Source organism: Caretta caretta, chromosome 13 (genome assembly GCF_965140235.1).
Source record: "Caretta caretta isolate rCarCar2 chromosome 13, rCarCar1.hap1, whole genome shotgun sequence".
In the NCBI taxonomy this organism is placed as follows: Eukaryota; Metazoa; Chordata; order Testudines; family Cheloniidae; genus Caretta; species Caretta caretta.
In genome coordinates, this window is record NC_134218.1 from 21341933 (window position 1) to 21365167 (window position 23235).

The 23235-nt window shown below is 42.5% G+C and overlaps 1 protein-coding gene across 2 annotated transcripts in view; it reads left to right on the forward strand.

Moving 5' to 3' along the window:
• ZHX3 (zinc fingers and homeoboxes 3) overlaps positions 1–23235 on the forward strand; it is a 66154-nt gene that overhangs the window by 31498 nt on the left and 11421 nt on the right. For both annotated transcript variants that reach the window (XM_048819402.2, XM_048819404.2), the window contains exons 2-3: positions 983–1076; positions 22887–22972. The gene's annotated coding sequence lies outside the window, so the exon portion shown is untranslated. The remainder of the gene's footprint in view (positions 1–982; positions 1077–22886; positions 22973–23235) is intronic.

Genomic DNA, 23235 nt, shown 5'->3' on the forward strand with positions numbered 1-23235 from the left:
TTTGGATTGCAGTGAGACTGCTTTGCTGGGGCTTTCTATTGGAGGTTGCAAGAGATATGTTAAACTCTAGGCAGCTAGTGAGGCTACTGACAGTTCCCCCACCCCCAAGCTTTAGCAAGAAGCAATTAGCAAGTGTGAATTTTCCTTCCTGGAAAATCTAGTATGGTCTTCTGATTTCCTATCCTGGTATGACTTTTAGCACACCTTTTTCCAGGAGAGTTTTTACATATAATTTTATCTGTCTCTGAATTTAGTTCCAGACCTCTACTTGGTCATTTATCCCTCCATAAGGATATGTTTACAAATTATGAAATATCTTGGGCTGACTTCGCTGTTTATGGCAGGGAGTGTCTGAGACTGGACAGCAGCTGAGGAAAATGGAGCAGGGAGAGAGAGCACAAAGCTAAAAGTAAAACAGCAGGTTTATATATAGCTGCAGGCTGCAGCCCTGTCGGTTAGGCTGCTGCGATCGCCACTTTAGACATGTTCCTGGCTAGTTAATCTTGATAGTTCTCAGCTACTTTGAGAAACCAGCTGAACAGCTACAGATAACTAGTGTTGCTGTAACTGCTGCATTTTCATTTTATGGTGCATATTCATCTTGCCGTATGCAGTTCTGAAGATCTTGGTACCTAGCTGAGTGCTCAGAAACTAATCCATTTTATTAAACTAACTTTAAATAAATGGGTCTCCTTTCTAATTAAACGAGAAATTGGAGGAGACATTACTGGGCACTTTCCTGAGGATTTACTATAGTCTATATAAAAAGAAAAGGAGGACTTGTGGCACCTTAGAGACTAACAAATTTATTCTATATATGGGTCTATATATGGGCAGAAGGCATTGTGAATGTGTGGTGACTTGTGCAATCAACTCAAACTCCAGGCCAGTTTGTATTTGTATCATTATTTATAGAAAGGTCATATTTCCCTTTGGAACCACAGTAGTAAATTTTGGGGTGACATTTTCTCTTGTTTCTTAGAGCCCTGAATCTTGACTGCAGCTGAAGGGACTGCTGCCACTTGAACAATGCGTACAAGTAAGGAGGAAGAGCTGGAAAGCAATACATTTTACAGGTAAGTAGCAGTTTTGGTATTTTATAGTTTCTGTGTATAAACACGTAATGTAAAAAACATGTGTGAATGCATAGGGTTGGTCTGAACAGAGAAACATGCCATATTTCAATCTACATCCCTTTTCTTGCATTTATAGTGAAAACTGAGTAGCTCTGTGTTAATTTTAGAGGATACCTATATATTCTGAATGCGTGATTGAATGAGATATTAAAATATCCGTTTTATTTAATAACTAAAGATCAAATAAAGAGCCCAGTCACTGGCCTGAGCACCCATTGTGAGGTCCTGGCAAGAAGGATGCTGAAAGGCAGAGGGAGAATGAGTCCGACTTCCAGGCCATAGAGTTGCTGGGAGACGCTCTCTTGGAAGCTAATGTAGCCCAGTGACTGAAACATTTGGGTTCGTCTACACTGCAATAAGACACCTGTGGCGTCGAGTCTCACAGCCTGGGTCAATTGACTCGGGCTCTTGGGGTTCGGGATGCGTGGCTAACAATAGCAGTGTAGGCGTTCAGCCTCAGGCTGGAGGCCAGGCTTCCCCTTCGTGGGGTTTCAGTGGCCAGGCTCCAGCCTGAGCCCGAACATCTACACTGCAGTTTTTAGCACCGCAGCCTGAGTCAGCTGACCTGGGCCAGCCACAGTCTTTTATTGAGGTATAGGCGCCCGGGTAGGGGGGGAGGGGACGCTGCACTCCCCTTCCTGCCTTTCATGCGCCTCCTGTGGCCTGCACGTGAGTACTCGGCAAGGGAATGCTGTGCTGCACTCCACCCAGGGGCCAGAGCCCCTGTGCAGCCACGCTGGTTATGCTCTCAAGGGACCCCTGAGGAAAGGCTTTGCCCCTAAATTTGTATCTATTGACAGGACAAAGTCAGCTTCAAATACATCCATGTCACTCGGCTGTGTTTTTCATGAATCCTTCTTGGCACTGGGGCTGCAGGCAGCTGAGTGCAGATTCTGCATCACCAGCAAGGGCACAGAGTGGGATCTAAATATGTATGTGGGGAGTGTTGGAGGGTCCTCTATGGGATGATTTTAACACAACCACTTACTTATCACTCCCCTCTCTCCCATTCTCTGCCCAACCCCACCTCAGAAAATATCCCTTGAGCTTATACTACGGCAACCCTCACTTTAAGTCTTTAAATCAAGATTTGAGGACTTCAGTAATTCAGCCAGAGGTTATGGGCCTATTGCAGGAGAGGATGAGGGTCTGGGGCCTGCAGTGTGCAAGAGGTCAAACTAGATGATCATGATGGTCCCTTCTGGCCTTAAAGTCTTTGAATCTATCACCACTGCTCCTACCTGTATTTGGCCAAAGGGGTTGCAGAAAAGCAATGCATGTGCCCCTTTTGCTAATCTCCAGATAAGAGGCCTGAGCCAATAATTGCACTCTGTTTTCTGTCTCAGTATTGCAGAGCTTTAGAGAACAGTCTTGTGTCGAAGCAAAGCAGAATCCCTCCGATTCACAAAATCAGAATCCGTTAAATTTATTGTTAAACGTCTATGAGCAAATGTAAGCCAGCAGCCTGACTTGTTCACCCTAAACTCATTCATGCAACAAATAACCACCTCTTACCACAGTTGGGGATTTTGAAATTCTGTGAAAGTTTCCACCCTATCTGTCCTTCACCACCCAGTCAGGATGGATAGCCCACATGCCATTTTAGGAAGATATTTCCTTGTTAGGAGCATTGCAGGTGGGCTGATATTGTTATTGAACCTATTGCTTTCCTGACACGCTCCCTGTTGTGTACTAAAACTAGACTGTTAACAATTTCTCTCCCTAAAGATAAATAATTGGCCCTGTAGTATTCAATGATTTTAGTGAATGATACATTGGGATGCACCTGCAACCCTTACTCAGTCCTCTTAGAGTTTGTCTGACTGAAGACTACTAGCTTTTTGACCCACTGTGTGTGTATCAAATCCCCAAACACCTTACACTAGTAATCCTGCAAATTCAGTGAACTTTGGTACCCTCATGTACATACTTTGAATTGTCCTACCTTATAAACAGCAGAGCTGGCAATAGTCATGGGATAACATTCCTTTGCAGCTTAACACTGCCATTATTAATTCTGGTTGTGGTGGCGAATTGTTTGGGGTGGGACCTATCAGACACATTTTTAAACCATGTGTACATCTCCTGGTATTCTCCACTGAATAATGAAAAATCTAGTTGGATGACTTGTGTGTAAAGAGTTCAGGTGAGCCAAGTGGCTCTCTTTGTGTTACGTTTGCAGAACACAACATTGTTACTTGTGGCACCTTAGAGACTAACAAATTTATTTGAGCATAAGCTTTCGTGAGCTACAGCTCACTTCATTGGATGCATGGCTGTAGCTCACAACAGCTTATGCTCAAATAAATTTGTTAGTCTCTAAGGTGCCACAAGTCCTCCTGTTCTTTTTGCGAATATAGACTAACACGGCTGCTACTCTGAAACAACACTGTTAGTTACTTAAGCATTTATTCATAAAGACAGCTCAGAGGTATTGTAGGAACATGTCATCCTCGCTGCCTGATGACAAGCCTGCTTTGCCACATGGTGGGTTTCTGATATTGCATTAAGAAGCTTTAAGGAAATAAACTATTGGTATCCGTGCTCTTAGAACTCTGTTATTTTTCACAAAAAGTAATAGTTTATAAAAATTTCCTTTCTGTTTTCAAAGGATTATGCTAACATGGGTGTTAATATGCATTCAGCCTGCTTTACAGTTTTTTCTTAGATCACAAATGCGAAACATGTTTATTTGTGTTTTGTATGAGCTGATTCTTCCCCACCCTATTTAAATAGTTTCTGTGCACAAAGCCCACAATGTCTGCAGGATTTATTGAAGTCATGGGAAAACATCTTGGGTGAACCTTAGTTCTCAACACCTGTTCCTAGGAATAGAGTTTAAAAGTGCATAGCTTGGCTCTGAGATAACTCGAACTAGAAAATAATAATTTAGGATAAAATTCAGTTTGGCAGTCTTGCTCAGTCCCTACTTCCAACACCTGTATTAAAGAGTGAAAGGAACTGAGCTGGGCATATGCATTCCATTTCTTTTAATTGTGCTTCCTCTACTGTTAATCTGATTTCTCATATTGGGCCACCCACTGATGTGGCCAGCACTGCTGGTGAGACCTGCCCATTTTAAAGGGCCAAACATTCCAGAGGGGTGTATTAACAGAATGGGATTGTTCAGTGTGATGATGCCTGTGCCCAAGCAAAGTGATGCCTGAGCTGAAACTGAAGTATTTAAAAGCCATTATGATGTTGTAATCTACAGGGAAATTAATAGGGAGTGAGAGGTAGTGTGGTCTAATAGATGGGCTGTTGGATTGGGAGTCAGGAGATGTGGATTCTAATTCTGCCACTGACTCTGCTTTGTGACCTTGTCAAGTCACTTCATCCCTCTCTTTCCTCTCCTTCCCCACTCCCATCAGTCTTGTCTATTTACAGTGTAGGTTCTTTGGGAGAAGGATTGGCTCTCACACCGTGTCTATACAGCACCTAGCACAATGCAAGCCCTGGTCTTCTAGGTGCTACTGTAACAGAAATAATAAGGGGGAGTTGATAACATTTGATTTGGGGTTTCTTTTCTAGTGCTACATCTTACAGCTTGGTCCTCAGGCAACGTAGTAGTAGGCCTATGGTTACCGGTTCAGTCGGATTACTCATGCCCCATTTGAGGCATATCTGTGGAAGTTGTTGAGCTAGCTCTTGTGATGGGATGACCTATATTCATCCTTATCAAACTGTGGGGTCAGAATTAAAATATGACATCTGATGTTCAAATCATGTGATACTTTCATAGTGTGTAATTGGATCCTCAGACTGAAAGCCCTGACTAAAGGCTGCTAACCAAAATTACCAGTATTCTATTAGTTAGGCAGCTGCTTTGGAATGGTGTTTTGCCAGGAATAAAGGACAGAACCAGCATTTTGCTTTGGTTGAGAATGCACTGGCCACACACTTATCAACTAGAAAAGAAAACCATTTTTAAAAATACAATCTTATTGGAGACTACATTTTGCTTTTTCTAAAAAATAATAATTAATCTTGGTGACCTTTAAAAAGATGATGGGATTGAAACAATGCAGAATAAATTCATCGCCTGTTGAACAGGTGGCCAGAACCACCTCCTTAAAACTGCAAAGCTCTTCCCAGAACGGACCACAAGGTGTTCAGTATTTTCCTCTTTTTGTCTGTCCTCAAGCTTACACACACAGTGTGTGTGTCCATAGTACTCTAGGGTTTTCCCAACTAGCAACATAGGTGAGATTTCCCTTGCAATGCACACCACCAAAAGCAGACATTTTAGTTACCTTTTGAAGCATCTGCTTGAGATACGTGGGTAGCAGCAAGCTGACAAATTAAATAGCTTATACAAAACATGAAAAAAATAATTAGTAAAATGCTAGGCCACTGGCGATTTAAACACTGCAGAAGTTTCTTGGCAAGACCCAACTTGGTTATTTTGACTTTTCACCATGTATCCTATATTATCCTAATACACAATGATGTCTTATATAGGTTTTTCTAAATTTATTGCCCAGCACTTCTATCATTTACAAAATTACCTGTATCCTAAAGATGTTCGCAGAAATGGTTGGGTCATCTTCAGCTGTTGTGACCTTTTTTTAAACACCCAGTGTCATCTGTTGTAACTCATCCACCATGCAGGAGGCCTGAAGATCCTCCCTGAGTTTGTAATGTCCATCTGTAGTCAGCAGCCTTTTAGTAGAGGTTTCCATCTCTAATTTCCATGAATGGAAAAGGGTACCGTTTGGAGCCTTCCTGCTTGCTTCTTCATAACTCAGTGGTTCCAGCTTACAGACAAACTTCCTTTAGGGGCTAAAAGGTCAAGAATAAAATGTATTTATCAAATTTTTTCCCTCACAGCTCTGTTAGTATGTTTACACACGTAGTTTGTGCTTGTCAATACCATAGTTACGCGTACATTCAAGATAAAGGTATGTGCAAATGGCCAGTGAGATGCACGGTTATTGAAGTCTGGCCTGCTATTGACATGGTCATATTCTCTTTAGTGCTTCTCTGAATGTACCTATTTATAAATGAAGATATAATGCCAAGATTAAACTGATGAACTGTTCTATCGTGTTCTTGCTTAGAAGAGGCAACCCTCCAAAACAAAACAATACCCTGCTCATCTCCCACCGTGATCTAAAGTTTTACAAGTGCTCATAGGAGCTGGAACTTGAAGTGGTTTCCATCCTGTACAGGGTTTACAATCTGGTTCAATGTCTCTCAGCACCCCCATTACACAAATTGTTCCAGCCCCCTTGCACATGCTTTTGCATTTCTTCTGTCTGCTGTACCAAAGAAGTTGTTCATATTGTCACACCAATAACATTGCAATTGATTTTTTTTTAAAAGAAACATTTTGACTAAAACACCATTACTGGCACATTAGGCTGGACAGGAGAAAAATTCTGATAATTTAGTCTATACCTGTGTAGTTTGGGATACTCTTTTTGTTACTTAGTACTTTGATGTGGAAACTGAGGATGAATATAATTCCCTCTGATATTTCTATCGGAAGGAAGATCCATTCTCTAGGGAACTTGGGAGGCCTGGGTTCAATTGTCTGCTGTGCCATAGACTTCCCATGTGACCTTGGCCGAGTCACTTAGTCTCTCTGTGCCTCAGTTCCCCAACTGTGAAACAGGGATAATAGCACTGCCCTGGTAAGAATAACAACTACATTTCAAATTGCGAGGCGCTCAGATGATATGGTAACAGGTGCCATATAAATACCTTAGATGGAAGGCAAAGGATGCTTTTTTGGGCCAAAACTTGTTGAAGAGAGTGTGTATGTAAGGGGCATTAAGGCTTTTGTTTTTTTGTGTAGCTCTGTTCTATTCTCACTGGAAAAATTATGTGGAGGAATTTGAATCATTTTGAAGATGACTTGTAAATTGTCTACCCTCCTACCATCCAGACCCACTACACACACCCATAGCAAAATGTGCTGAGTGCCCCACATACTCAAATGGAGAAGCATTTGGCAGTTTATTAGACTCCTCCTTAAGTTTTAAATTTAGTGGCTGGACTCCTGAGTGGCCTCTAAGTAGATTGCAGATGGCAGGAGAAATACCTATGTGTGGTACAGCCAAGATGAAATGATGCTCTCTCCTGCACTTACCTGCACAAAGCATATTCTTTCTGGGGTTTATTCTGCTGCTTTCCTATGGTGCTTTTGCTCTCATTCAGAAGTGAAGAGGCCTTTAAGAAAGACTGAGCTATGGTAAACTAAGGCCACTTCACCTCTGAATGAGAGCATCCAAAATCACGTGGGGGATGCCACGCAAGGAGAGTTTCTAGAAAAATTATTTTTCTTACATTGACCTAACTCGGTAGCGTAGATTGGGCCTAGAAGTTGACTGAAAGTGGGGTGGGAGTGGTTAGTGGAAATTGCCTTGAAAACAAAAGGGAAGCTGCCAACAATTTCTCTAACATAGACGCCTCCTTACTTTGCTGGTTTTGCATGTCTTTGCACAGTCTGCATGGGCTGTAAGTGAACTGATGTTTACTGTATCTTAAAATGATAAAAGCAATTGAAAGTAAGGCACAGACTTGGGACAACTAAACTTTTTCAGTGCTGGGAAATGAAATCTCTTTCCAGCTAGTCTGCCCAGGGATTTTCTGATACCATTGCTTAGAGCAGAAACTTCTGTAATCAAAGAGATGAAGATCAGGGTGTCTTCAGTTTGGTTGGCACCACTTCACCAATCATACTTGGCAGTTTCAGAATGCTGCTGAGATAGATTTGTCCAGCTTTAGCATGGGGGTGGGGAAGGGGATGACAGTTACAGAATAGAGCAGCAGGCTCTAAATTTAGAGGCTTGTGGCTAGTGACTCCCAAATCCTTTCAGTGTAGAAGCAGATTGCCTCAGGGCTCTGCGTATTACCCTGGGTATAGGGATTTGGGAGGCAGAATTTCCCGAGCTACTTTCCAATTACCAATGCAAGGTGGTGTTTACAAGATTATGCATTAAGTGAAGTCTTGCTGGAAGCCTCTCTCTTCTATGATGATCTTGGCTATCCTGCCTCACATTGGCCACTTGACTGATCTGCTTGATTTAGGATTTGCCTGGTTGATCTTAAGAGTATTACACTGAAGAGCTTTGCTATGAATTGAAGCTATCTTGAGTGTTTGAGTTGATCAGAGATGAGCCCTGCAGACTTGCTATTTCTCCCCCCTGATATTGTAGACAGGCATCCACTTAATCTTTTCCCTACAGGTGATTACAGCAACCCCATTGCAGGCTTCTGTATAGAGGGGAATTCTTACCCTCCTATGCTTTATCCCACTTGACAGGCTGTCACTTTGGTGCTGTTTCATTAAGATGCTTCCACGCTCTCTTCTTGCCTCTCCAAACTAGAAGAAAGCAACTGCTTGGATTGGTTTTTCCTCCCTTGGCCCCAGACGCTGAGTGGATTTTGGCAGCTCAGCAAATCTGCCAGTAGCTAAATAATTTTATACTTCAGGGTTTCAGACTTAAAGCAGATTTAGAATAAAATAGTAGCATAGTTAGGTTGCGACAGCATAATTGGGAATGTAACCTGTCCTTGCAAACCTTAGTAACACCCTGATTTATTTACATTGTTACCATGTCTCTCTCTCTCTCATTCATTTACTGCAGGTTAAAGTGGTGGATTCTTAGCCATGGAGACTGCCATGTGTTCCTTATTCACAGGATGGGCAGCAGCAGTAAGCTTTCCCTGTGCTGTCATGCTAGTTAACACTACAGCACCTTGGCCTCTTTCTAAGGCTATGTCTACACGATCACTTTTGTCACTCAGGGGGTGTGAAAAAACACCCCCCCCCAAACGACAAAAGTTTTAATGACAAAACACTCCGGTGTGGACAGTGCTTTGGCGGTGGGAGCCACGCTCCTGGCGATGAATCTACCACCCCTCGTTGGAGGTGGTTTCATTTTGTTGCCGGGAGAGCTCTCTCCTGACAATAAAGAGCAGCTACACATCACACCTTACAATGGCACAGCTGTGCCATTGTAAGGTGGACAGGGTAGACATAGCCTATGACTGACAACTGTAACGGTGACGGGTTTCATGCAGTAGTGGACAAATGTATACTAGGCATCAGACTTAGATCACCAACTCCCTTCCCATAGGTTCCTCCTTTGATTTTGGCTAACCTGGGTTGGATTTGAACTGGTGACCTGGAGAAGAAAGGCTCCATAAGTCCATTACCAGTTTTTTGAATTCCTTTATTTTGTGGGCTGCATGCTGACACTACATACGCACTTTTCCAGCATGCTCTCCTGTGCAGGATCCTGCTGGAGTTTAGTTTATCATGCTGTTAGCTGTCAATTAAGCTACACACAACAAATCATCTGTACTGCACGATACGCACGATTGATAACATGGAGTGATTTAGACTGGCTAAATGAACGGTAGCCTCACTACATTCTGGAGAAATAAGGGATAGTCTTATGGCCTGCCATGAGCTGAAGGGATAATCTAAAATGAAGAGAGACGAGCTAATACCTTAGTTACATCAGATGAGAAGAAACATGGCCAGGTTGGCCTCTTGCTTACAGTGTTATAAATGAGGAATAATTCCTTTTCAACTCTTAATTGAAGGGTATGGAATGTGGGACTCCTAATAGAGTGTTTTTCCCATGAATTTTAGTTAAATAGGTTATAACAAGACCAAAACGAATCAAAAGTTTAAACAGTCGATAAAAATCCATTCCTCTCTCACTTGAGCAGGGGTGGCCAACCTGAGCCTGAATTCACCAATGTATATTGCCAGAGAGCCACAGTAATACATCAGCAGTCCCCCATCAGCGCCCGCCCTCCAGCCCCACAGCGCCTTCCATCTGCCGCAATCAGCTGTTTAGCATGCACAGGAGGCTCTGTGGGGGAGGGGGAGCAGCGAGGGCATGGCAGGCTTGGGGGAAGGGGCAAGGGCCTTGGGGGAAGGGGTGGAATGGGGACAGGGCCTGGGGCAGAGCAGGGGGTTGAGCAGTGTGCTCCGGAGCCACAGGTTGGCCGCCCCTGCACTTCAGGTTCACTTCTTTCCTACTGGTGACATTGTCATAGGCCTACTAGTTCTCCAGTCAATCTAGTCTAACTTACAAAACAATCTGCTCAAAAGCCGGTCTCTTCCCCCAACAGAAGTTGGTCCAATAAAAGATATTACCTCAGCTACCTTGTGTCTCTTATATCCTGGGACCAACACCACCACTACAGACCATCAGGGAAACAGACTTTCAGTAAAACCCAGCATTCAGGCCTTCTTTATGCGTCGTAAAAAACCAAAATTGGGATAAACCCATTCTCTGCTTCTATCCTCCCGCATGCCTTTGCAAGTGACCTTTCAGGACATCTGATTTGGGTAGATAACCACAACTATTAGCAGACTAATTAGTTTTCTCTCTGGAGAAGTGGTTCCCAAACTTGGCCACCGCTTCCCGCAGCTCCCATTGGCAGGAACGGCGAACCACGGCCACTGGGAGCTGCAAGTGGCTATACCTGCAGTCGCTCCAGGTAAACAAAAGCATCTCGTGGCCCGCCAGGGGCTTACCCTGAACAAGCCGTGAACCAAGTTTGGGAACCACTGCTCTAGAGGGACAAGGATTCCAGGCATATTGTGGACCCAGATAATTTCTTGATTCTGTCTTAGAATGATTCATCTGGCTTTCTGAAAGATGAAATTACTGGATAGACTTTGTAAATTACATTGTAGCCAAAATGTAAGTTACTGCACACCTATTCCACAAAAGATTCAAAGGAAGTAGAACCTGTAACTGACGCAGATTTCACCTGCCTAGCAGAGAGCTGATGGAAAACTTTTGTTCTCGTTCGAGTGGCCTCTGCACATTCCCACCCTTGGGTCAGTGCAGCTCAGCAGACACCTTGGGCCCGCACGTGGGAATACACAGAGGCACCTCTCGGAGAACTGCAGTTACAGGTAAGTAACCCTTATTTCTTTGTCAAGTGGCTTCTGTGTGGGCCTAGTTGTCAGACGAAGGCACCTGCCAACCTGCAGGATTGGTGCATCCCAAGAGTGGGAATGCTAAGAGGTTATCTTAAAAAAAAAACAACAAAAAAACCTCTCTGGTTACAGGTGAGTAAACGTCATTTTTTCATACAGGGGTAAAGAGGTAAAGGAGAGAAATAAACTAGTTTAGGATATACTTTTAGATATATCGATATAAAGTGTTTACTCTTTTTTTCTTTAAGGTAATTTTATAGATTTACCTTTGCATTCAGGTAAATGTAAAAAAAAAATCCTGGTATTTCCATAATTTGATGACAATCTGTACATTAGTTTTGAAACATAGAAAAACCCCTGAAACTAGAGTCTATAAAATCTGACAGTAATTGGGCAATACTTAATTCCTCTTCAGGAGTTATTTTAACATGATGAATCCAGTCTGTAATGTGTAACTTCATAGAAATTCTATGAATTTTGACTTGCATAATGATAGTAATTTCCTTTATTACTTTTTCCTACATTTTTGGTTTTGCCAGGTCATATTAAGATTTGACTTGGAGCTTTGAATGTGTGTCACTAGTGGAAGGGGAAATTGTAATATTAACACCATCTAATACCTTAAACATATTCAGGGATATAGCAAAATTGGATAATATGGTGTTATTTGTATTTTAATTCTTTCACATTGCACTCTAAGATCCCCAAACTGGTGTCTGAAAGGTATTAAAATAACATACTCTATTGTATAAAGCTTTGAATACAAAGTGGAGGTTAGTAGATTGTTGGCAGTTCACGGGTGTGCACACTAATCAGTGACTGGAAAGCAATTCTTCCAGTGTGCCTGGAATTCTTAAAATGAAATTCTCCATATTAACGCATTATCCTGATCCACAGGTTTAATTACGACATCAATAGTTTGAAGTAAGGTTTACAGGGAGACCTCTATTCGGAAAAACAAAACCCTTTTAAATGGGCTGTCACAGCTCTTTAAAGTCTCCCTTGTCCACCCCATGTAGCTACCAAAAGATATTTCCATCAAAAAGCTATTGAAATGGCTTCGTGAGCTCCTGTCCTTACAGGAAGGAACACCACCTTCTGAGTCTCAGCAGAGAGCTCAAATATTGAACAAGCCATAGGGCGTGGTCTCCCGTACTCCCACATTGTGAAGGTTGCAAACCAGCCAGTAAAACATCTACTTTAGCTACTTCGCCTTTACTTACTGGTGTTCATAACAGTCCATAAGGAAGACCCCCTCCACTGTACGGTTTTCTTCAGACAGGCCATAGAGAATCCCCTGGCAAGGACTGTACATAGTAGCTGAAAGCACCCTTGGTAGAATTTTGTTTGGAAATTACTTGAAACTGGCTGAATATTTAATATTAAAGGATTGTGACGCCACAAAGGCTAACCCTCCCCCCACCCCACACACACACAGTTACTGGCCATATCAACCCACAGTAGCTAGGCGTTAGAGAATACTAGGGCAGGAGTCCTGCTTTCCTTGGCTTTCAGAAGTTGTTCTGCTTAGTCTCTCTGATTTCCTGCTAAGTCATTTTTAGATGAGGTGAAATCCCAGCAGTTACACATGGAAGAGGCCTATCAAATCACCTGGGGTGACGAGAAAGACCGTGCCATTTGCTTAGTTCCTTTAAACTACAAGGCAGTGGGGCTTTTCTGTCAGGGGTTGCTCCCTTAGCCTTACACCGTCCCGGTCTACCCACAAGGCAGTGGGTTTGATGAGCCACAGGTAGTACCATCTACTCTCATTACGGTAGCAGGCATAGCCTGACCTGACTCAACATCCACATCAGAAAAGCCGCCACAACAAGATCTAGACTGAACAAGAGGGTATGGCAGGACAACAAAACTGACAGAACACACAAAGATCTGTGTGTATTGTACATGTGTTATCAGCACACTTTTGTATGGGAGCGAGACATGGACCTTATTGTCTCATCAGGAAAAGAGGCTCAACAGCTTTCCTATGTGTTGCCTTGGTCAAATCTCCTGGCGGGACAGAATCACCAACACTGAGGTGTTCAAGCGGGTCAGTATACCCAGCATGCAAACACTCCTCACACAGAGACGCCTCCGTTGGCTTGGGCATGTGTGCCAAATGGATGATGGGCGCATCCCAAAGGACATTCTCTATGGTGAACTGGCATCTGGAAAAAGACCCAAAGGATGCCCAAAATTGCGTTTCAAGGATTTGTGCAAGCGAGACCTCAAAGAAATGGATGTGGACAACTGGGAAGATCTCACTCAGGACCGCAGCCTTTGGAAACGAGCTTAACAAAGGTGTCCGGAGTTACAAGAGGAAGCCGTCTAGCTTAGCAGAGGAGAAAAGAGCTCACAGAAAACAGAGCCCAAAGGGTCAAAACGTGGCCTTTAAATGTGACAGATACGACAGAGATTGACTCTCTCGAGTGGATCTCTACAGCCATGTTTGCGGCTGCCATAAAACCAACTGAGTAAATTCTTTACCTCTCAGGGGCACATCCCCATGGTCTCTCGAAACTGAAGGATGCCTACTACTTTCAACTAACTGAAATGTCTTGATATTAAGGAAAATTTTTTCATTTCAAGCAGCAAATAACTGGATTGCTTTTATCTCACAGCTGATCTCTAGGAGAGAGAGAGAGAGATCGATCTTAATAAAAAATAATTGAATCTCCTGTGTAAGGATAATACATTCAAAGTGCCATTCTAAACTGCCAGAGAAAGAGTGGAACTCTGTCAAGCAAGGTTCACAGTGTCAATAATTCTCAAGCTCTGTTCTATCCACAGTGTACTGTCCAAATTACAGTGGATCAACAAATATATTTTAAATGAGAAACAGTTTTCAAAAGAAAAGTGAAGCAGAAATTGAGTCCTCTTGGCTCCAGTGCTGCTGGATCCAAGGTTTCACCTGTTGGAATTTCAAATGAAAATCTAGATCCATCTGCTCCTTAATATCAACTTTCAAAGAAATATAGGCTCACTGTTAAAGAGTTAGAAAACATTCACAGTCTAGTTTCTCTTGAATGCTGTCCCAATTAAAAAATCCACTGTCAACAGATCAGGATATAAAGTCAGAATAATTAGTGATTGGTCTTCAGCGAGGCCATCATATGTTCTTGTGAGATCTGTTGGGACGACAAGCACAGAAAGTAGGATCTGGCCAACTCAGTCATGAACGGGAGATCTCAAAGGTCCACATGGGTGTTGCAGGAAGTGGTGTGGGTGATTCAGAGAGTGGCACTCTTCAGAGAGTCACTGATGAACCAATGCAACAACCTAATGTTAGACAATGTAGGCAAGATTTTCCAAAAAATTCAGCAGTCCCAATTGGGGCCAGATTTCCCCAAAGTGCTGAGCTCCTATTTAGACACCTGAATAAATGGCCAGATTTGAAAATTGCTTAGCCTTTTGTGTGCCGAGATCTTTAGATATTGTGACCTTGCAATGGGAACAGCTGGATGCCAAGCACTTTTAGAAATCCAGCCCTTAGTCAGGTGCTTAAATGGAAGTGGAGCTTATTTGAAAATCTAGTTCCAATTGAGCACTTGAAAACCTGGCCCTATCCTACTGAAGTTTTCATTCATCTGAGTCTCAAGTCCAGGATCTTGACCATTTAAGACACTCAACAAAACTCTTTAAGAGTAGGCATGTTCATTCATGGTATTGGGACCAAATTACAGTTATAGAATTGCACTATGTCCCTAATTTCCCTCCACAGTTTCAGCTGGATGTAGTATTCTTCACTTCCTGTCCTCCGCGGTTGTGTAGCATTATTGAACGTTATTAAACACCTGCCACTTTCTACCCCAAGACCTTAACTGCTAGCATGCAGCCAATGCAGATCCCATTGATAACAAATGGAAATCCAGGGATGGTGGTCTTATTCTGTTTACACAGCACCTAGCACAATGGGTCAATGAATAGGGTACCTACAAATAATAAATAATAATGAACATGGACAGAAAACTGCACCCGATTTGCTCCAGCCGTGATCTCATTTGTGACACTTGCCATGTAGGAGCCCAGTGGAGGAGAGGGCAAATCAGTTTCCAGCTTTCCTTAACAACGGCTTAGAAATCAGAAGCAAATGTACAAGAGGTGCTTGAGGTTTAGGCACTAGAGATCTGTATTATTATAGAGCAGGTAGGAAATTAGCTTTGTTCCATCCTTTGAGCTCCCACATTGCCAGTGTCCCACAGAGCGCTGCTTTTCCACCACTTGGCCGCTCATAATTCACAACTGAAAAAAAAGCCATTGTATCATTGGTGAAATTTACCCCCATGGCCCATGCAAGGCTCCAGTTAACCTCTGTGTTTGACCTGTGTATTTGGAGGTAGTTGGGCAGGTAGAGCAGCCAGGCAGGCGAGCCTCTGCGTACATTGCAGGACAATGTGCCGCTCCACAAACCTCCCCACAAGTTGTGGGTATTGCGGTAGTTTCAGCACAACAACTTCCACAGGCTTCCCGTGACAAAAGCCATTTCCTCAGGCTTTGTGCTGTTTGAATAGCAACTAGTGAGAATGTTTTGCCTTGTGAAGGCTCATGTGGCTGACTGAAAGCAGTAGCACTTTAGAATAGCTTCAGGAAAAAGCAGAGGGCTGCCTTTTCTTTTTACCAGTAGAACTTAAAAGTCCGTCTGTCTTGGTCTTATTCACACACACGGTGATGGGTGACTATGAAGACATGGGCATTAATTTGTCTCAAACTCTAACAAGCCTGGTCTTCTAAAATAGAAACAGTGCACTTTTAGGCGCACAGGTGTATTTCTGGTTAAAAGCCCATTCTGCGTTGATAACTAGTTAGACATATTATTTCAGGTCAAAATTTCATGCATTTTTTTCCCCCCGCATTTCCTTTACCAGTTTATGACACACAGGAACGACACCCATTGCTTGACTATCCTCGTCTGACCTTTTGTAACTTGGCTCTGAACTGACTTTGGGTCTTTTGCAACACACTGTCAGAAGGGAAAAATCCTTTGTTAAAATACAGCCAACTCCTTCCTCAACATGGAACAGTTTGTTCAACTGAAAGAATGACCCAGTTCAGTGCAGAAAACACATTGCCATAAACTAGCATATTTAAAAAAAAAAAGTTGCAAAAGAGATCAACCATATTGAAGCTACAGAAGAGTGTTCTTTAAGCAAGGCTCTGGGGGAGAAAAATTCATAGCTTCAATGTTTGCAGTTGGCTTTTTAGCTGCAGTAACAGTAAATTAGGACATACTAGTGGATACTAAGCTAGTGCTGGCATATTGCAAAAGTGCAAAATAAATAAAGTAATCCAGAAACACTTTTGGGAAGGGGATACAGAGCTGTATTAGGGAACAGTCTGCACTGCAGAAAGTAAACTCGTCAGTTTCTGTGTAGCATGCGTAAGTACTAAATGTAACAACCTGGTACTTCCCCTTTAAAAATTTGGACCTTATAATTCTTTGTTCCGCACAATGACTTTCTTGGAATTACCTCTCCTCCATGCCTTATGCAGCCACTTGGCAGCTTGTGATCAACATATGTCTGAAGCAGAGTTGGGGCCTCAGTGGGAGGGCTCTGCCAGTCCTAACGTGGTTTTATTGGCATGTTTCTTGAATGCAGTCATTGCTGGTGTAAAAGGTGATCCCAGTATTGTTCGACATTAATATTACAGTAGTGCCTGGAGACTTTGACCATGTTGAGTCCTTATTGTACAGAGGCATAGCACAGTCAAAAAGCAAAATTGATGCCCTTCATGTGCTCAGTGGCCATATAGTGCTTACATCTGTGATTGGCCAACCGGCCTTCCGCAGCATCTGCTGCCCAACATTTCTCTGCCTCTTAAAAGATCCAAGTGATGGTACCAGAAATCCAAAAAAATGACTAAGATCAATCTGATCTCAACATGCTTCTTTGAGAGCTGAAAAAATCCTTTCTGAGCTCTTTGCCAGCCGCCAAGGAATCAGTGTTTAGAAGCCCCCCTCTTGGCTTGGTGAGTGGTGGTTCTACTGTTGAGTATAGTGTACAACGCTCCGTGAGTGAAAATGAGTTAGGGACCATTGGGTTTAACGTGTCTTTTTTCACAGATAGGACTGTGCAGTAATATTAAACAGCTAGGATATTATAGAGAGAGCTGACTCTGCGAAGCTGAAATTGTATTACATACCAAATTATTTGTGAGCCATTAAGCTCTGATACCTGATTATGAGCTCTAAGCAACCTGGGCTAGAAATGGCTGTACATTAAGCAAGCTGTGAGCACAGTGTTATACTGTATTATCCTAGACTAAAATACAACTCTATTGTATACAAACAAAAGTAAGCCATGTGCAGTAAGTTCAAGTGCCAGAAATCAGAGCTCCGGTGGATTTATAAGCTTTAGCATCTTGCGGCGTTCAAATACTATTTTGTATAGCACCGGCCCACTTAATGGTATTCATAATGATAGTGCTGCCACGGGTGACGGCCTGCAAGGAGATGAACTGATGTATTTCTTGAGCCTGTATGAGAAACATCATCTGGTGTCTCACACTGGTGGCAGTGGTTCTCAGACTGTAGTCCTTAGCCGACTAGTCATCTCTAGGAGCCTTCCTGGTGCTCCCCAGAATGAACTGTTCTGGGAATCCAACAGTGTGGGGATTGGAGTTGAGCATGGAGGCGAGTCCATGGGACAATATTTCTCATGTGGAGTGGTTTGTAAATGAAAAGGTTGGGGAACCAATGGTATTACAGTCAAATTTTGTATTCTTGAATTCTGGATACTTAACAATTCCAGTACAGGGATTATTGAGAACAGTCCCCATTTCCATCACCTTAGGAGTCAACCTTGTTTTGACAAACAGGTCTAGGTGTGTTCATCAACTTCTGGGGCACTGATGAGTGTGTCAACATACACTTGTTGGAGTGCTGGTGCCACTTTTAATAGACTGTGTTGCTGCCTTGTCAGACTTTCTCATGCCTTACAAAGATAAGAACAATTATGAGCTAACCTATAATGAAGCCCATGTGCAATAGACCTTCTCTGAAGAGGTCCAATGGTATGTGAAGTGTGTGTAGCATTTAACTTATTCTGTTCTTAGCTCATACAAATGAGGGGAAAAAAAATAAAAGGAGTGAATGAATTAATGTTCAAACAGAAGCATGCAAACTTGAGGAGGATGCTTGTTTTGTTTTGTTAATACTGACATTCTATGGAAATATGGCAGGCAGACAGGCTCAAACAGTGGCATGTTGCCAGTAGTCTAAAGGTTATATTATCCCAGTGACCTATTTTTATACTATAATTGCATTCTGTTACAGCTACCTCTTTCTAGCCCGTAGTCTCTCTTGGTTGCATGCTCCTCTGAAAAACAGAACATAATCCGCAGTGTTAATGCAGAGTATAAGTTTCTTCACAACTAACAAAGACACTAACAAGTTGTTGACATTTTTGGAGGGACCTGATCACAGTCACACACTGCTGTTCATAAGCTGATGATGGCGTAATAATAAAAGCAGCTTGAAATGGGTAAACAAAAATGATTGCACAGTAACAGAGGATTCCTCTTAAACACTTGTTTTACATGACCAAATACAGTTGCGCTTAGATGGACCAAAATGTAAATGAATGGCTTTGTTCAACCTGTCCAAATGAGAATAGCTCTATTCTACTCTATTCTGCCAACTAATAGAGAATGAATATGATGATTCAGTAAACCATTTTCCACTGCCTGTAAAGTGGACATGCATTTTCAAAGCCAGGCTTAAATTACAAAGCACCCTAAACACTGGGCATAAAGAAAAATTGTTTGTTTATTCCTTAGCACAAATGTTGACTTGTGTGATGTTGCTTGAAACTGCGGAGAACCTAGGGTGTGTTTATAATGCAAGATAAGAAGATACAAACAAGCTGTTATTGCCCTGCTGGTTTGTCTTGGGTGGATGTGATGTTAGCACAATGAAGTAGGCATGCTTTGTCAGAGGAAATGTTGCTGATCAGACATTCATGTAATTAGCTGTCCCTCAGAGGGTTAAACAGATCTTGAATTAAATGTTCTCTGACCTCTTTATGTTACAGGACTCTGTTCTCAGGGCATAGACTCTGGGTAGCAGAGCAATGTCAGCCTTGACCTAGTTCTCCCCCCACACTCCTTTACTTCCCTCTTAATAGTAGGTGGCAAACAGGTACAGGCCCTAGATAAAGATAATCCAGAATTCCAAACAAGGCTTGACACAGAATGTCCATGACCTGTGCTAAGTTGGACAGTGCATGAGGTCTTGCCTACCAGCTTCTGCAGAACCTTCAGCTCTAAAATAGCAATATGTCTAGTGCTTGTGGTTGTGAAGATAACCTTCCAAGTGTGATCCCATTCAGAGTCGCCTTCCCCCGTGCACTGCCGAAAGCCCAGATTCCTGGCTCTATGTCTGGGCCTTCGGAGGGAAGGAAGAATTCTGTCACCTGCTACTCAGGCTTCACAGCCCAGTGTGCAGGAGCAGGTGATTTCCACTCATCTCAGGGTTTGAACATCCTTGCTGTGCAGGAAGCTAGGTGCTAAAATATTCAAGAGTGGTACATATTCACTTCCCAGGCTCACCAAATCCTGCCTCTTCATCTGCACCTATAGAACCATACGAGTTCAGCTAAAGAAGATCCCCCTACCGTCACACACACCTGTGGCTACAGACAACAGGAAGTCTCAGGACTCACCCCGAGGTGTGAAATGCCTCCACCCACCTCATTGGGTGTTAACTCTGATGTTTCTCCATATCTGTTGTAGGCCTGCTTTACACAGAGTTTAAAAACTGATGAGTTAAACTGGAGCAGCTTGTTGTGTTTAGACCAGGCCTTAACTTTATCCTTCCATCACTTATCTGTCTGGAAATTCAATAGTCTTCACCAGCCCTGCTCCCGCTCAGCTGAATGGTGAGTGCACTGGCAGCGAGGAGGATAATTAATCTGACTAGTGACCTCCTACATGATTTGTCATGGGCTGGTTGCAAATGCAAAACAAATGTTAATGACTAACTGTAGAGAAGAGATCCTGGAACCTGCTCAGCTGCTCTGCATGTGGGATGCCAGCTCTGTGGCACATGTGCACTTGCGCTCCCTCTCTCGCCCCACGGAGTGCCTAAGTAAAGGAGGTCAGTCTCTATTTGATGGACTGAAATAGTTAGCCGTAACATACAGCCATTATGCCAGGTTATCTGCACACCTCTGGAGCATGTTGTGAGACCAAAGGCCAATTTTTAACTGATGTGGGTATGCCTGGACAAACTTGCTTCTTAAAGTGGTAGTATTTCCATAAAACATTTCATTTTAGTAACACCTGGGTAACCTATCGATTAGGTCTGGATACACACCATGGTTGGAATGTTTGCTGGCTGATCCCAGCAGTCCTTTATTCATGTGATTTAATAGTGATGATTACTATTGTGATAGTAATAATAGTGATGATGATGATGATGATTATTTATTATTAAAGAACCAATCGTGTGTTTGGTTTTGAACAAGACAGAAAGATTTCAGAGTAGCAGCCATGTTAGTCTGTATCCGCAAAAAGAACAGGAGGACTTGTGGCACCTTAGAGACTCACAAATTTATTAGAGCATAAGCTTTCGAAAGCTTATGCTCTAATAAATTTGTTGGTCTCTAAGGTGCCACAAGTACTTCTGTTCTTAAGACAGAAAGAGTAAGCCTGGCCTTGAGAAAGTAGCTAACAGGCCCATAAAGCGTCAGGAAAACCATTAATTATTATTATTTTTTTTAATGGAACATTTGTGCTCAGACTGAGTTATGTCAAATTTCAGAGCAAGTTTCTGTGTCCAAATCACAGTACTCTAAAAAGAAGATACCTGTCTGTATTATCTTTTTTTTTTTTTTTTTAAGTACATATTGTCACTTAACTCCACAGCTCTCAACATTTCAAGTGGCTAAAGCAGGATGTGACCCCACACCGGTTTGTCCCATCTGCCTCTCTGTAGATGAAGACAGAGGGGCAGCCGGGCCAAGCCTGAGTGACAGTGCAACCCTTGCACCAAGTCACAATGCCACTCAGTTTGGAGGGCTCTTTCAAATGGCGGCCCTAGGGAAACTGTACCCCACCGGTGGCCTTGATTGTGGGAAATGTTCCCTTCAGCTGGGTCAAGAGGTTTTGGGGTTGAAGCAGGACAGTCCTGTGAAACCGGGGACTGTTGGGAGGTCTGTGGTGGGAATGCAGTGATTGTCTTACCACCTTCTGGATTCCAGCAGTAAGATAATAGCTCCCACATTTAGTTATGGTGTGCATTAACTTTTCGTTTCTGGGCAAGGTTTGCAGAAGGTCACAAATTAATCTTCTAATTGAGGAACTTGGCATTGTGTGGGATGAATGTTTTGCATTAACAGCCTAACTCATTAATTCACTGAAACATTTAAAACCAAACCAGTTAAATCCAGCTGAGCCGAGAAAAGCGGAAAGTTCAGACCCACCAGTGCATATTTTGAAACCTTTTAAACCTTCTTTTGTTAATCTGTATAAAAGTAAGCTCTCCGAAGTTGTAAAACACAGTTTATAATTGGTCTTTAGACGTCATTTTCCTTGTAAACAAGGATACGAACATGCAAAAAGCTAGCAAAATAATAAGACGACAATGTAGTGGGTTGTTTGTGCGTGACAGAGAGAATGGAAGAAAGCAGTGAGGCTTAGAGCAGCAGTTCTGTTTTTTCGAGTGATCGTTAAAGTTAATACAGATATTTACATAATTGCTATTGTTTAGATCCTAGGGGTTGAGAATTTTAAAATGCCGTCTTCCTACCACACCACCCTGCTGCACCAAACCTGAGCATCAGTTCGTTGCCACGATACGAGGCTACTGAACAGCTCATCTTGTGAAGTCTGCCTGTGTGTGAGCTGATGATACATTGCTGGTGTAACCCACTGCCGCCAGAACGTGGGGCTGAAACGACCTGGCCAAAAATTAAGCAAAGCCAAGAACAACTTGCTGAGTAGATTTTCCTCTATTCGCAATCTACGCACAATGTTGATAGCAATTTCACTATATGCATTTAGAAACCAGTACAGTGAAAAGTCTGGGCAATTCCCTAGTGTGGATGGAGTTATACCAATATAAAAGTGCTTATACAGAGGTAGCAAACTTTCCCAATAGAAGCACCTTTATACTGCAGGGGTTGTACCAATTTTTAACTGTCAGTTTTGAAATTGAGATCCAGTGGAACCTCAGAGTTACGATTCACCATTGTCACAAACTGACCGGTCAACCACACTCCTCATTTGGAACTGGAAGTACGAATCAGGCAGCAGCAGAGATAACCCCCCCGCAAAACGCAAATACAGCACAGTTCTGTGTTAAAAGTAAACTACTAAAAAAATAAAGGGAAAGCAGCATTTTTCTTCTGCATAGTAAAGTTCCAAAGCTGGATAAAGTCAGTGTTCAGCTGTAAACTTTTGAAAGAACCACCACCGTGTTTTGTTCAGAGTTATGAACAACCCCCATTCCCGAGGTGTTCATAACTCTGAGGTTCTACTGTAATTGAATTGGTACAAACACACTATGCAGACAAGCAGTGATTACCCTACTGTATCATCTGCTCTGGTACAAGAATAATTGATGTGGTGTGAATTTGACTGTTCTGGGCCAGTTTCACCCTGGAGAATTGTGTTTAAAGGAAAACTAATTAAAACTGTTCAAAGGAAAAGCGTTTAAGTACTTGGGAGGTTAAGCAGTGGTTTGTGCTCCCTTACTTACGTATGTATTACGTAGGAGTAGATTAATCATCAATTGTCAACCTTTATGGAAGTCGAAGTCATTGTTTCATTACCTTCGTAACTCTGGTGCTGGTACTTCATTCAGCTAACGTTTCATTGCTACTTTCCATCAACAGGCCAGTCTGCTGCAGGGTAGTATATGGGAAACAAAGATCCTATTTGAATGCATGACTCAGCCTGAAACATCCAAAGTGGTAGAAAGGTAAGTTCTGTGTTTGTACTGATTTTTTAACCGTGGTTGATTCACTGTTACATTAACCAACACATTTGAAAAATAAAGTTTGCCTAGTCTAATGATAGAATCTGTAGGATACCCCATTTACCTATGACACTGGAAATGCACACAAGATTATTAGCAGATTCTAAAAAATGCACAGCAACCACAACCATGCTCTTAATATTTTGATGTAGTCAATACAGTTGCATCTGAGAAGCTGAATTAAGTCTAGTGTGGTTATTCTAGAA